The following is a 13138-nucleotide window of genomic DNA, read 5'->3' as shown; positions in this document are numbered from 1 at the left end:
AAAAAATTAGAAAAATTGAGACACCTTGGCCTATGGTACAATGTATACAGTGTATGAAAAGATCTTTACTGCAGATTCTACTATGGCCCTGCAGATTTTTTCTTTTCTTTTAACCTATGTCGCCTCACCTTGAGGTTGGTAAATCTGTCCATCACATTTTGGTGGTCAAGTCTCTCAAGCATCTCTTTCTCAACTGACATCACAGCCAGGTGCTGGAGTCTACTTTGACCCATGGTCCTTCTCAGCCAGGTATGGAGCTGACTCAAGACACTAAAAGACCTTTCACAGCTACAGCTGCTAACTAGGTTTGTTAGGGCAACCTGAACAACAGTTTTCAGTTTGGGGAAGATCTGATTATCCAGAAGATTGTACAATGTTAACATATCTGGGATGGCACCAGCCTCACTCTTGAGCTTCAAAAAGTTTTTGGCAACCGTGAGTTGCCAAAAAGTTCAATATAAGTTCAATATAGTAATGCAGTGCCAGGGCTGACCACCCAGTTTGTTTTGCAGATTCTGTACAGTAGCTTTAATATAGGGAGAACACAACTTCCAGATTGTATGAGTAAAATTAGTTTGTTTTTGTTTCCTTTGCCAGTTTAACAGTTTCTGTTTTGCCTGTTAGTATTCCCTGTCTGTTTTCTTACCTGGTTCTTCCTGACCTTGTACTTTCTCCTCATGTTCTCCACTTTCCTCTCTCCCTCTTTGGACTGAAAATCACACACAAATAGACTGTATTCAATTAGACTTTTAAAAAATATTATTAAGATCACTAACAAAAAAAAGTCCTCTCTCAGTGTACTTTCAAAGGGCAAATAACCAAAGCACATGTACATCTAATAAAAGATATAAATATTGAAACACTTATCCAACATTATCCTTTATTGAGGGATCATTTGATTTTACACTTTTACCTAAATGTGGCTCCTGTTTTGGAAAAAAATTCCTCATATATCCATTATGAACCTGGCTGTCTCTCTGTACACACACACACACACAACAGGAGCTATAAGGTTAATGGACATCCAGTCAGTTAGCTAGTTAGCACCTTGGGTTCAATATCAACACATGCACATATGATAAAATAACCAGTTTCTCTCATTACATTTCAAACAGGACAGTGGTAACAGCAGCAGGCTATGGATAATGTTAAGTTTTAGATTTTAAATAGGCTATATAAATTTCAATGGGAGCAACAGGACAGTCAAATATCGCTGAATTTACTACAGAGTAGGACAGGGTAGCAAACATAGGCGGGAAACACGTTTCCAACACAGCAGGTTACCTGGCTGGGTGTAGTGTTTTTCAGCTAAAAAGAAACATGGTCTGACTCCTACCTAACTATATAAAGAGTAACTGAAGGTTAAATGCAGCTAATATGTCCTGTTTTAAGCCAGGCACTTATGCATCCGCTCTGCTGTATCTCAGGTCCCAGCCACTATAACTCTGGCAGCAACGCGCCAGAGCCAGAGAAGGAGGGAGGCTGGCTGGAACAAACCATTTTGGGAGGGGGGTAGGGTTATCTATACTTTTGTTGTTAAAATGTTCCATCTCAATTAAGTACTGTATGCTTTTTATATTTTTAGTAGTGTGTTACACAAACAGCAAATATTGTCCAAAAAAAGTAAGAAATCTTTGGGGGTGCTTTGAGTCATTTTGGGGGTGCTGAAGCACATGTGACTCTGAATTTATTGAAAAATCAGCTGAAAAACATTGTATGAGAGAAAAAGTTGATAAGATAATAAATCATTAACTTGGTTTTTGGCTTGTGTCTTGATTTTATTTCTTTTTTACTTCGCAAACAAAACCAGGAATTGTCATAAATTACAATAAGACACTGAGCTCTTACCTCTGAAGCAACCATAGAAAGTGAATCAAAAAACTAGTGCTTTAATGAAACTAGCCCATGCCCTTTATTTCACTAACTGATGAAGGTGTGTGTTGAGGTTTGTTCAAAATACAGCCATGCCATTATCCTTGGAGCATTTTAACTTTGATTTGAAAAGACAGTACTTTCAAATATATTCATGTTTTAGTCGACTAAAGTTTGACTTTGTTAGTTGATACATACACATTACTTATCAGCTGAATGATGCTAGACGGTGGCTTTTGTTTGGTGGGATCCAAAAAAAAAAGCTCTGCCAACTTACAGGTGACAGATCGGGCCATGTAAGCTTTATGACCTCCATTGGCAGATGATACTCTGGCTCAGTGGGTGGATCCACTGTGCATGTGGCAGGTAGGACTACGTTTTGTAAGAGCGTGATACATGGGAGAAATGCTGTGACATGCACTTATTTCAAGCAACAATCAAGCAATATCCACCAGCCACCTGACCAACCCAACACCAGCAGTTGGCTCAAACAGACTCCAACGAACGTTCGTGAAAAGTATGGGCATCTGTCAGACCACGTGGCCTAACGGAGAAGGCGTCTGACTTGGATCAGAAGATTGAGGGTTCGAGTCCCTTCGTGGTTGCTTGTGAGTCCTTGGGGAGCAGGGGCGCTTTCCCAGTTTGTTCACGGCAGGCCAACCTAGGATGCTTTATGTCATCCAAAATTGCTGCTGTTGTCAATTTCATGTCCTTCAACAGAGACTCTCTGGCTGTTCTCAATTCAGGGAGGCTCGAATGGCCAGCTACCTACTGAAGCCATGAACTTGTCCTTATCAGTGCCAGGCTCGAGTCATCTTGGCTTGGAAGCAACCATAGAAAGTCAATAACGTTCCATGACCTTATTGAACAAACAATGAAAAAATCCCAACTTGGAAGCATGGGTTGGTGGACTCCACCTGGCCTTCAAGTCCGCTCTGTTTCACTCCCGTGAAGGTATGTGTTGGAGTTTGTTCAAAACACAGCCATGCCACTATTCTTGAAAATGGACATTAGAAACAGTTGCTCCGACTGTTTTCATATTTTATTTTACTAAAGTATGACTTTGTTAGTTTCTCCAGCCACACTGTTCATCAGCTGAACTGCATAGGTGGCTTCATCAGTGACAATCATATCAAGGTTGGCTTTCATTGGTACAGCTTTAGTAATTTCTTGTAAACACAATTTCTCTTGGATAATTGTTCTTCCACCCTCTTTTTGGTATGCCAAAAAATGTTCGCCTGCAAAAGATTTCCAATGTTTCCGTGTAATATGTGTAATATCTTTATGTATGTTGGTAAATAGACTTGGTGAACATGGTTTACTAAGGGTTTTATATATACTGGTTGTTCAGGATCTTTATAACTAATGGTTATAATGTCATGGGTTCAATTGATATATTTGCCATTCTGTCAGCCTTCCTCTTGTGCTGTCTCATTACTCTGTGGATTTTGTTTGGTGGGATCAATAAAAAAACCTCTGCCAACTTCCAGGTGAAAGGATATATAAAAGTCTGCCAAAACTGACAGCTTCTACCTTGTTACAAAAATGTTGCACTGACACATGATATCACTAATAAACACATTACATGTTTCAGCTATTATCTCCAAATCAAGTTATTCCAGCTACTTTCTGGATAAATCACTCATTTTAGGGCCAAAGTCTCACATCAGCATACTGCATCAAAAATTGCTGCTTTATATCCTCACATGTATCAATCATATAAATTAAATAAACTAAATATCTTTGTATTGTTTTGTGGCAAATTTTTGTTTCTTTGTTTTTTTTTAAGTCAACAGAGGACTTTTTTACACACTTTATCAAACTAATGTCTGCTACACAGTTACAAGTCTTATGTGCTTAATAGTTCTTCATCCACCATCTCCTGTATATTGCATATTTCTGTAAACATGGTTTAGTGGTGTGTAGGCACGGTTAGCCAGCCCTGCTGGTGCTAACCCTGTGGATGGGTTCAATGCCCATACAGGCCATTCCAGCAGCATCCTGAAGCTGCTGTCTCAGACCACCCTGTGTGATTTTGTTTGGTGGGATCCAGAAAAAACAAACCGCAGGTCTCAGTTGCAACTCATCCAGGTGACAGATCTTGCTCATGCAGCTTTATGACCTCCATTGGCTTCCTGTGATCTATTACTCAGTGGGTGGATCCACTGTCCATGTGGCAGGTAGGTCACTACGTTCCTGTGTGAACAACATGATACATGGTTTTTGCATCTTTACATACTGTGTATTTGAAATATTCTTGTTTAATTGTTATTACTTTATTGCTATCAAATAAATATCCAAGTAATATTGTTCAAAGTTAGTGTTATGTTCAAACAAATGCCTGTAAATCAAATTGAGTTCAGTGACAATTACGGTTTGTTTGAATCTGTATTAATAACATAAAACCTTTAAACTAAGCAACACGTATAACTGTAACAAATATATCAAATAAATTTTCTCAATACATAACTCATTTGGGAACTGCTTTCTAGAGTCCTTGGGTCTGTCCGTCCTCTCCCAGTTTGCTCTCGGCAGCCTCTCTTAGGATGCCTCATGTCATCTCTGATTGGTCTAGCAGCTCATCATCCCAATCTCATTTCCTCAACAGAGACTCTCGAGGTGGCTGAGCAGGCTCGAATGGCCAGCTTGGGACCCAAGCTGCTGAACTTGGCCTTATCAGTGCCAGGCTCGAGTCATCTTGGCTTAGGAGGCAACCATAGAAAGTCAATCTGTCCCATGACCTCATCCATGAGGGAAAAATCCCAACTTGAAGCATGCAGTTGGTGGAACTCCACCTGGAAAAGATCCAGTGTGCCTCTGTTTGCAATCCTAAAGGCAGTTGAAGGTATGTGTGACAGGAGTTTGTTCAAAACACAGCCAACAACTCTTAGTAATTGAACATTTTCATTAAACAGTGCTTTCGTTCTTTTCATATTTTATCTTCTTGATAACACACATATGACTTTGTTATTTTCTCCAGCCACACTGTTCATCAGCTGAACTGCATAGGTGGCTTTCCTTGCAGTGGGAGCTTCCATCCTTGGCTTTCATTGGTACACACTTGAACAAATTTCTTGTAAACACACCATTTCTCTTATGTGTAATCCCTTCTTCCAAAGGTTTTTTTGGTATATTAGAACAAAAGAGTCGGGTGTCACGACATCGTTGTAGGTTCTGTTAGCTCAGCTGGTCAGTGCGTGGTGCTAATAACGGGCCAAAGTCATGGGTTCAATCCCCATATTGGCCATTCAGGGCCTTCCAAGGTGCTGTCTCATGATAGACTTTGGATTTTGTTTGGTGGGATCCAAGAAAAAAAATATCTGCCAGCTTCCATAGTGACCAGTGAGCATTAAGCGGCAAGAGGACAGCAAACCACAAAATTCACTTTTCAGACACACTGCTACACGTTACACAATTACACAGTACATTCACTTAGCTAGTATCTCAAATCACTTTTTTTGCTTGGTTCTGGATCAATTTACTCATTTCAAAGTTTATCACACAGCATACTGCATCAAAAGTGCTGCTTTATATCCTCACCTATCAACCAAAAGGTAGAAGACCGCTGCCAGGTATTGTTTTGTGGCAGGATTTCTTCTTAAAGCATTTTGATGCGTAAGTCAACAGAGGACTATTTTACACACGCCGTTGAAGTAATTTCTTCTTACACAGTGAAGTGTGTGATCAGTTCTTCCACCTCTTTTTGGTATATAAGTCAAAAAAAAAAGGGGTTTTGTTCACAAGTTGTAGGCATATTAGCAAGCTGGTCAGGCGTGGTGCTAATAACGCCAAAGTCATGGGTTCAATCCCCATACTGGCCATTCAAGCAGCCATCCATGGTGCTTTCTCATGATAGAGTGTGGGTTTTGTTTGGTGATCCAAAAAAAAACCTCTGCCAACTTCCAGGTGACAGATCGGGCCATGTAAACTTTATGACCTCCATTGGCAGATGATACTCTGGCTCAGTGGGTGGATCCACTGTGCATGTGGCCTCTCCTACGTTTTGTAAGAGCATGATACATGGGAAATCTGCTGTGACATGCACTTATTTCAAGCAACAATCAAGCAATATCCACCAGCCACCGGACCAACCTTACACCAGCAGTTGGCTCAAACAGAAAAATCCAACGAACGTTTTGAAAACTATGGGCATCTGTCAGACCACGTGGCCCTAACGGAGAAGGCGTGCCTGACTATGGCATCAGAAGATTGAGGTTTCGAGTCAGCTAAGCCTTGCTTGTGAGTCCTTGGGGAGCAGGGTCGCTTTCCCAGTTTGAGTGCTCACGAATTGGGCCAACCTAGGATGCTGTGATGTCATCCAAAATATGCTACGCTGTTGTCAATTTCATGTCCTTCAACAGAGACTCTACGAGTTCTCAAACGAGGCTCGAATGGCCAGCTTGGGGACTGAAGCCATGAACTTGGCCTTATCAGTGCCAGGCTCGAGTCATCTTGGCTTAGAAGCAACCATAGAAAGTCAATAACGTTCCATGACCTCAAGCGACACGGGTGAAAAAATCCCAACTTGGAAGCATGCTGTTGGTGGAACTCCACCTGGAAAAGATCCAGTGTGCTCTGTTTCACTCCCGTTGAAGGTATGTGTTGGAGTTTGTTCAAAACACAGCCATGCCACTATTCTTGAAGCATTTTCATTAGGAAACAGTGCTTTCGACTGTTTTCATATTTTAGTCTACTAAAGTATGACTTTGTTAGTTTCTCCAGCCACACTGTTCATCAGCTGAACTGCATAGGTGGCTTCTGATCAGTGGGAGCTTCAAGAGTTGGCTTTCATTGGTACAGCTTGAAGTAATTTCTTGTAAACACACATTTCTCTTGTGTGCTTAACAGTTCTTCCACCCTCTTTTTTTGGTATATTAGTCAACAAAAGGGTCGGTTCACGCATCGTTGTAGGCGGTTAGCTCAGCTGGTCAGGCGTGGTGCTAATAACGCCAAAGTCATGGGTTCAATCCCCATACTGGCCATTCCAGCAGCCTTCAAAGTGCTGTCTCATGATAGACTGTGGATTTTGTTTGGTGGGATCCAAGAAAAAAAACCTCTGCCAGCTTCCAGGTGAGTGATGTACGCAACTACAAATGACAGCAAACCACAAAATTCACTGACACATGACACGTTACTAAACACATTACATGCTTAGCTAGTATCTCCAAATCACTTTTCCAGCTACTTTCTGGATAAATCACTCATTTCCAAAGTCTCACACAGCATACTGCATCAAAAGTGCTGCTTTATATCCTCACCTATCAACCCTAACATTAGAAGACGCACACCAGGTATTGTTTTGTGGCAAATTTCTTCTTAAAGCATTTTTTGTAAGTCAACAGAGGACTTTTTTTTACACACTATGTTGAAGTAATTTCTTGTACACACACATTTCTCTTGTGTGCTTAACAGTTCTTCCACCCTCTTTTTGGTATATTAGTCAAAAAAAAAAAAAGGGTTGGTTTAGGCACAAGTTGTAGGCGGTTAGCTCAGCTGGTCAGGCGTGGTGCTAATAACGCCAAAGTCATGGGTTCAATCCCCATACTGGCCATTCCAGCAGCCATCCAAGGTGCTGTCTCATGATAGAGTGTGGGTTTTGTTTGGTGGGATCCAAGAAAAAAACCTCTGCCAACTTCCAGGTGACAGATCGGGCCATGTAAGCTTTATGACCTCCATTGGCAGATGATACTCTGGCTCAGTGGGTGGATCCACTGTGCATGTGTCAGGTAGGACTACGTTTTGTAAGAGCATGATACATGGGAGAAATGCTGTGACATGCACTTATTTCAAGCAACAATCAAGCAATATCCACCAGCCACCTGACCAACCCAACACCAGCAGTTGGCTCAAACAGACTCCAACGAACGCGTTCGTGAAAAGTATGGGCATCTGTCAGACCACGTGGCCTAACGGAGAAGGCGTCTGACTTCGGATCAGAAGATTGAGGGTTCGAGTCCCTTCGTGGTTGCTTGTGAGTCCTTGGGGAGCAGGGACGCTTTCCCAGTTTGTTCACGGCAGGCCAACCTAGGATGCTTTATGTCATCCAAAATTGCTACGCTGTTGTCAATTTCATGTCCTTCAACAGAGACTCTACGAGTTCTCAAACGAGGCTCGAATGGCCAGCTTGGGACTGAAGCCATGAACTTGGCCTTATCAGTGCCAGGCTCGAGTCATCTTGGCTTAGAAGCAACCATAGAAAGTCAATAACGTTCCATGACCTCAAGCGACACGGGTGAAAAAATCCCAACTTGGAAGCATGCTGTTGGTGGAACTCCACCTGGAAAAGATCCAGTGTGCTCTGTTTCACTCCCGTTGAAGGTATGTGTTGGAGTTTGTTCAAAACACAGCCATGCCACTATTCTTGAAGCATTTTCATTAGGAAACAGTGCTTTCGACTGTTTTCATATTTTAGTCTACTAAAGTATGACTTTGTTAGTTTCTCCAGCCACACTGTTCATCAGCTGAACTGCATAGGTGGCTTCTGATCAGTGGGAGCTTCCAAGAGTTGGCTTTCATTGGTACAGCTTGAAGTAATTTCTTGTAAACACACATTTCTCTTGTGTGCTTAACAGTTCTTCCACCCTCTTTTTGGTATATTAGTCAACAAAGGGTCGGTTCACGATCGTTGTAGGCGGTTAGCTCAGCTGGTCAGGCGTGGTGCTAATAACGCCAAAGTCATGGGTTCAATCCCCATACTGGCCATTCCAGCAGCCTTCAAGGTGCTGTCTCATGATAGACTGTGGATTTTGTTTGGTGGGATCCAAGAAAAAACCTCTGCCAGCTTCCAGGTGAGTGATGTACGCAACTACAAATGACAGCAAACCACAAAATTCACTGACACATGACACGTTACTAAACACATTACATGCTTAGCTAGTATCTCCAAATCACTTTTCCAGCTACTTTCTGGATAAATCACTCATTTCAAAGTCTCACACAGCATACTGCATCAAAAAGTGCTGCTTTATATCCTCACCTATCAACCCTAACATTAGAAGACGCACACCAGGTATTGTTTTGTGGCAAATTTCTTCTTAAAGCATTTTTTGTAAGTCAACAGAGGACTTTTTTTTACACACTATGTTGAAGTAATTTCTTGTACACACATTTCTCTTGTGTGCTTAACAGTTCTTCCACCCTCTTTTTGGTATATTAGTCAAAAAAAAAAAGGGTTGGTTTAGGCACAAGTTGTAGGCCGGTTAGCTCAGCTGGTCAGAGCGTGGTGCTAATAACGCCAAAGTCATGGGTTCAATCCCCATACTGGCCATTCCAGCAGCCATCCAAGGTGCTGTCTCATGATAGAGTGTGGATTTTGTTTGGTGGGATCCAAGAAAAAAAACCTCTGCCAACTTCCAGGTGACAGATCGGGCCATGTAAGCTTTATGACCTCCATTGGCAGATGATACTCTGGCTCAGTGGGTGGATCCACTGTGCATGTGTCAGGTAGGACTACGTTTTGTAAGAGCATGATACATGGGAGAAATGCTGTGACATGCACTTATTTCAAGCAACAATCAAGCAATATCCACCAGCCACCTGACCAACCCAACACCAGCAGTTGGCTCAAACAGACTCCAACGAACGTTCGTGAAAAGTATGGGCATCTGTCAGACCACGTGGCCTAACGGAGAAGGCGTCTGACTTCGGATCAGAAGATTGAGGGTTCGAGTCCCTTCGTGGTTGCTTGTGAGTCCTTGGGGAGCAGGGACGCTTTCCCAGTTTGTTCACGGCAGGCCAACCTAGGATGCTTTATGTCATCCAAAATTGCTACGCTGTTGTCAATTTCATGTCCTTCAACAGAGACTCTACGAGTTCTCAAACGAGGCTCGAATGGCCAGCTTGGGGACTGAAGCCATGAACTTGGCCTTATCAGTGCCAGGCTCGAGTCATCTTGGCTTAGAAGCAACCATAGAAAGTCAATAACGTTCCATGACCTCAAGCGACACGGGTGAAAAAATCCCAACTTGGAAGCATGCTGTTGGTGGAACTCCACCTGGAAAAGATCCAGTGTGCTCTGTTTCACTCCCCGTTGAAGGTATGTGTTGGAGTTTGTTCAAAACACAGCCATGCCACTATTCTTGAAGCATTTTCATTAGGAAACAGTGCTTTCGACTGTTTTCATATTTTAGTCTACTAAAGTATGACTTTGTTAGTTTCTCCAGCCACACTGTTCATCAGCTGAACTGCATAGGTGGCTTCTGATCAGTGGGAGCTTCCAAGAGTTGGCTTTCATTGGTACAGCTTGAAGTAATTTCTTGTAAACACACATTTCTCTTGTGTGCTTAACAGTTCTTCCACCCTCTTTTTGGTATATTAGTCAACAAAGGGTCGGTTCACGCGACACGTTGTAGGCCGGTTAGCTCAGCTGGTCAGAGCGTGGTGCTAATAACGCCAAAGTCATGGGTTCAATCCCCATACTGGCCATTCCAGCAGCCTTCCAAGGTGCTGTCTCATGATAGACTGTGGATTTTGTTTGGTGGGATCCAAGAAAAAAACCTCTGCCAGCTTCCAGGTGAGTGATGTACGCAACTACAAATGACAGCAAACCACAAAATTCACTGACACATGACACGTTACTAAACACATTACATGCTTAGCTAGTATCTCCAAATCACTTTTCCAGCTACTTTCTGGATAAATCACTCATTTCCAAAGTCTCACACAGCATACTGCATCAAAAAGTGCTGCTTTATATCCTCACCTATCAACCCTAACATTAGAAGACGCACACCAGGTATTGTTTTGTGGCAAATTTCTTCTTAAAGCATTTTTGTAAGTCAACAGAGGACTTTTTTTACACACTATGTTGAAGTAATTTCTTGTACACACACATTTCTCTTGTGTGCTTAACAGTTCTTCCACCCTCTTTTTTGGTATATTAGTCAAAAAAAAAGGGTTGGTTTAGGCACAAGTTGTAGGCCGGTTAGCTCAGCTGGTCAGAGCGTGGTGCTAATAACGCCAAAGTCATGGGTTCAATCCCCATACTGGCCATTCCAGCAGCCATCCAAGGTGCTGTCTCATGATAGAGTGTGGGTTTTGTTTGGTGGGATCCAAGAAAAAAAACCTCTGCCAACTTCCAGGTGACAGATCGGGCCATGTAAGCTTTATGACCTCCATTGGCAGATGATACTCTGGCTCAGTGGGTGGATCCACTGTGCATGTGTCAGGTAGGACTACGTTTTGTAAGAGCATGATACATGGGAGAAATGCTGTGACATGCACTTATTTCAAGCAACAATCAGCAATATCCACCAGCCACCTGACCAACCCAACACCAGCAGTTGGCTCAAACAGACTCCAACGAACGTTCGTGAAAAGTATGGGCATCTGTCAGACCACGTGGCCCTAACGGAGAAGGCGTCTGACTTCGGATCAGAAGATTGAGGGTTCGAGTCCCTTCGTGGTTGCTTGTGAGTCCTTGGGGAGCAGGGACGCTTTCCCAGTTTGTTCACGGCAGGCCAACCTAGGATGCTTTATGTCATCCAAAATTGCTACGCTGTTGTCAATTTCATGTCCTTCAACAGAGACTCTACGAGTTCTCAAACGAGGCTCGAATGGCCAGCTTGGGGACTGAAGCCATGAACTTGGCCTTATCAGTGCCAGGCTCGAGTCATCTTGGCTTAGAAGCAACCATAGAAAGTCAATAACGTTCCATGACCTCAAGCGACACGGGTGAAAAAATCCCAACTTGGAAGCATGCTGTTGGTGGAACTCCACCTGGAAAAGATCCAGTGTGCTCTGTTTCACTCCCCGTTGAAGGTATGTGTTGGAGTTTGTTCAAAACACAGCCATGCCACTATTCTTGAAGCATTTTCATTAGGAAACAGTGCTTTCGACTGTTTTCATATTTTAGTCTACTAAAGTATGACTTTGTTAGTTTCTCCAGCCACACTGTTCATCAGCTGAACTGCATAGGTGGCTTCTGATCAGTGGGAGCTTCAAGAGTTGGCTTTCATTGGTACAGCTTGAAGTAATTTCTTGTAAACACACATTTCTCTTGTGTGCTTAACAGTTCTTCCACCCTCTTTTTGGTATATTAGTCAACAAAAGGGTCGGTTCACGTTCACGTTGTAGGCGGTTAGCTCAGCTGGTCAGGCGTGGTGCTATAACGCCAAAGTCATGGGTTCAATCCCCATACTGGCCATTCCAGCAGCCTTCAAGGTGCTGTCTCATGATAGACTGTGGATTTTGTTTGGTGGGATCCAAGAAAAAAACCTCTGCCAGCTTCCAGGTGAGTGATGTACGCAACTACAAATGACAGCAAACCACAAAATTCACTGACACATGACACGTTACTAAACACATTACATGCTTAGCTAGTATCTCCAAATCACTTTTCCAGCTACTTTCTGGATAAATCACTCATTTCCAAAGTCTCACACAGCATACTGCATCAAAAGTGCTGCTTTATATCCTCACCTATCAACCCTAACATTAGAAGACGCACACCAGGTATTGTTTTGTGGCAAATTTCTTCTTAAAGCATTTTTGTAAGTCAACAGAGGACTTTTTTTACACACTATGTTGAAGTAATTTCTTGTACACACACATTTCTCTTGTGTGTTAACAGTTCTTCCACCCTCTTTTTGGTATATTAGTCAAAAAAAAAAGGGTTGGTTTAGGCACAAGTTGTAGGCGGTTAGCTCAGCTGGTCAGGCGTGGTGCTAATAACGCCAAAGTCATGGGTTCAATCCCCATACTGGCCATTCCAGCAGCCATCCAAGGTGCTGTCTCATGATAGAGTGTGGGTTTTGTTTGGTGGGATCCAGGAAAAAAACCTCTGCCAACTTCCAGGTGACAGATCGGGCCATGTAAGCTTTATGACCTCCATTGGCAGATGATACTCTGGCTCAGTGGGTGGATCCACTGTGCATGTGTCAGGTAGGACTACGTTTTGTAAGAGCATGATACATGGGAGAAATGCTGTGACATGCACTTATTTCAAGCAACAATCAAGCAATATCCACCAGCCACCTGACCAACCCAACACCAGCAGTTGGCTCAAACAGACTCCAACGAACGTTCGTGAAAAGTATGGGCATCTGTCAGACCACGTGGCCTAACGGAGAAGGCGTCTGACTTCGGATCAGAAGATTGAGGGTTCGAGTCCCTTCGTGGTTGCTTGTGAGTCCTTGGGGAGCAGGGACGCTTTCCCAGTTTGTTCACGGCAGGCCAACCTAGGATGCTTTATGTCATCCAAAATTGCTACGCTGTTGTCAATTTCATGTCCTTCAACAGAGACTCTACGAGTTCTCAAACGAGGCTC

The 13138-nt window shown here is 42.9% G+C and overlaps 7 non-coding genes across 7 annotated transcripts; all 7 read left to right on the top strand.

Annotated features, from left to right (window-relative positions):
* The first annotated feature begins 7767 nt into the window (after positions 1–7767).
* trnar-ucg lies at positions 7768–7840 on the top strand. Its single transcript has one exon. It is a non-coding gene; the product is annotated as a tRNA-Arg (tRNA).
* A 1225-nt stretch (positions 7841–9065) lies between these two features.
* On the top strand, positions 9066–9139 carry trnai-aau. The gene has a single exon. It is a non-coding gene; the product is annotated as a tRNA-Ile (tRNA).
* Positions 9140–9482: 343 nt separating this feature from the next.
* On the top strand, positions 9483–9555 carry trnar-ucg. Its single transcript has one exon. It is a non-coding gene; the product is annotated as a tRNA-Arg (tRNA).
* Positions 9556–10222: 667 nt separating this feature from the next.
* On the top strand, positions 10223–10296 carry trnai-aau. The gene has a single exon. It is a non-coding gene; the product is annotated as a tRNA-Ile (tRNA).
* A 493-nt stretch (positions 10297–10789) lies between these two features.
* On the top strand, positions 10790–10863 carry trnai-aau. Its single transcript has one exon. It is a non-coding gene; the product is annotated as a tRNA-Ile (tRNA).
* Positions 10864–11205: 342 nt separating this feature from the next.
* On the top strand, positions 11206–11279 carry trnar-ucg. The gene has a single exon. It is a non-coding gene; the product is annotated as a tRNA-Arg (tRNA).
* Positions 11280–12920: 1641 nt separating this feature from the next.
* Positions 12921–12993, top strand: trnar-ucg. The gene has a single exon. It is a non-coding gene; the product is annotated as a tRNA-Arg (tRNA).
* The last annotated feature ends 145 nt before the right edge of the window (positions 12994–13138 follow it).

This window comes from Oreochromis aureus, linkage group 23, assembly GCF_013358895.1.
Source record: "Oreochromis aureus strain Israel breed Guangdong linkage group 23, ZZ_aureus, whole genome shotgun sequence".
In the NCBI taxonomy this organism is placed as follows: Eukaryota; Metazoa; Chordata; class Actinopteri; order Cichliformes; family Cichlidae; genus Oreochromis; species Oreochromis aureus.
Note: the sequence above shows the minus strand (reverse complement) of the source record. Positions and strands in the feature narration are given on the sequence as shown.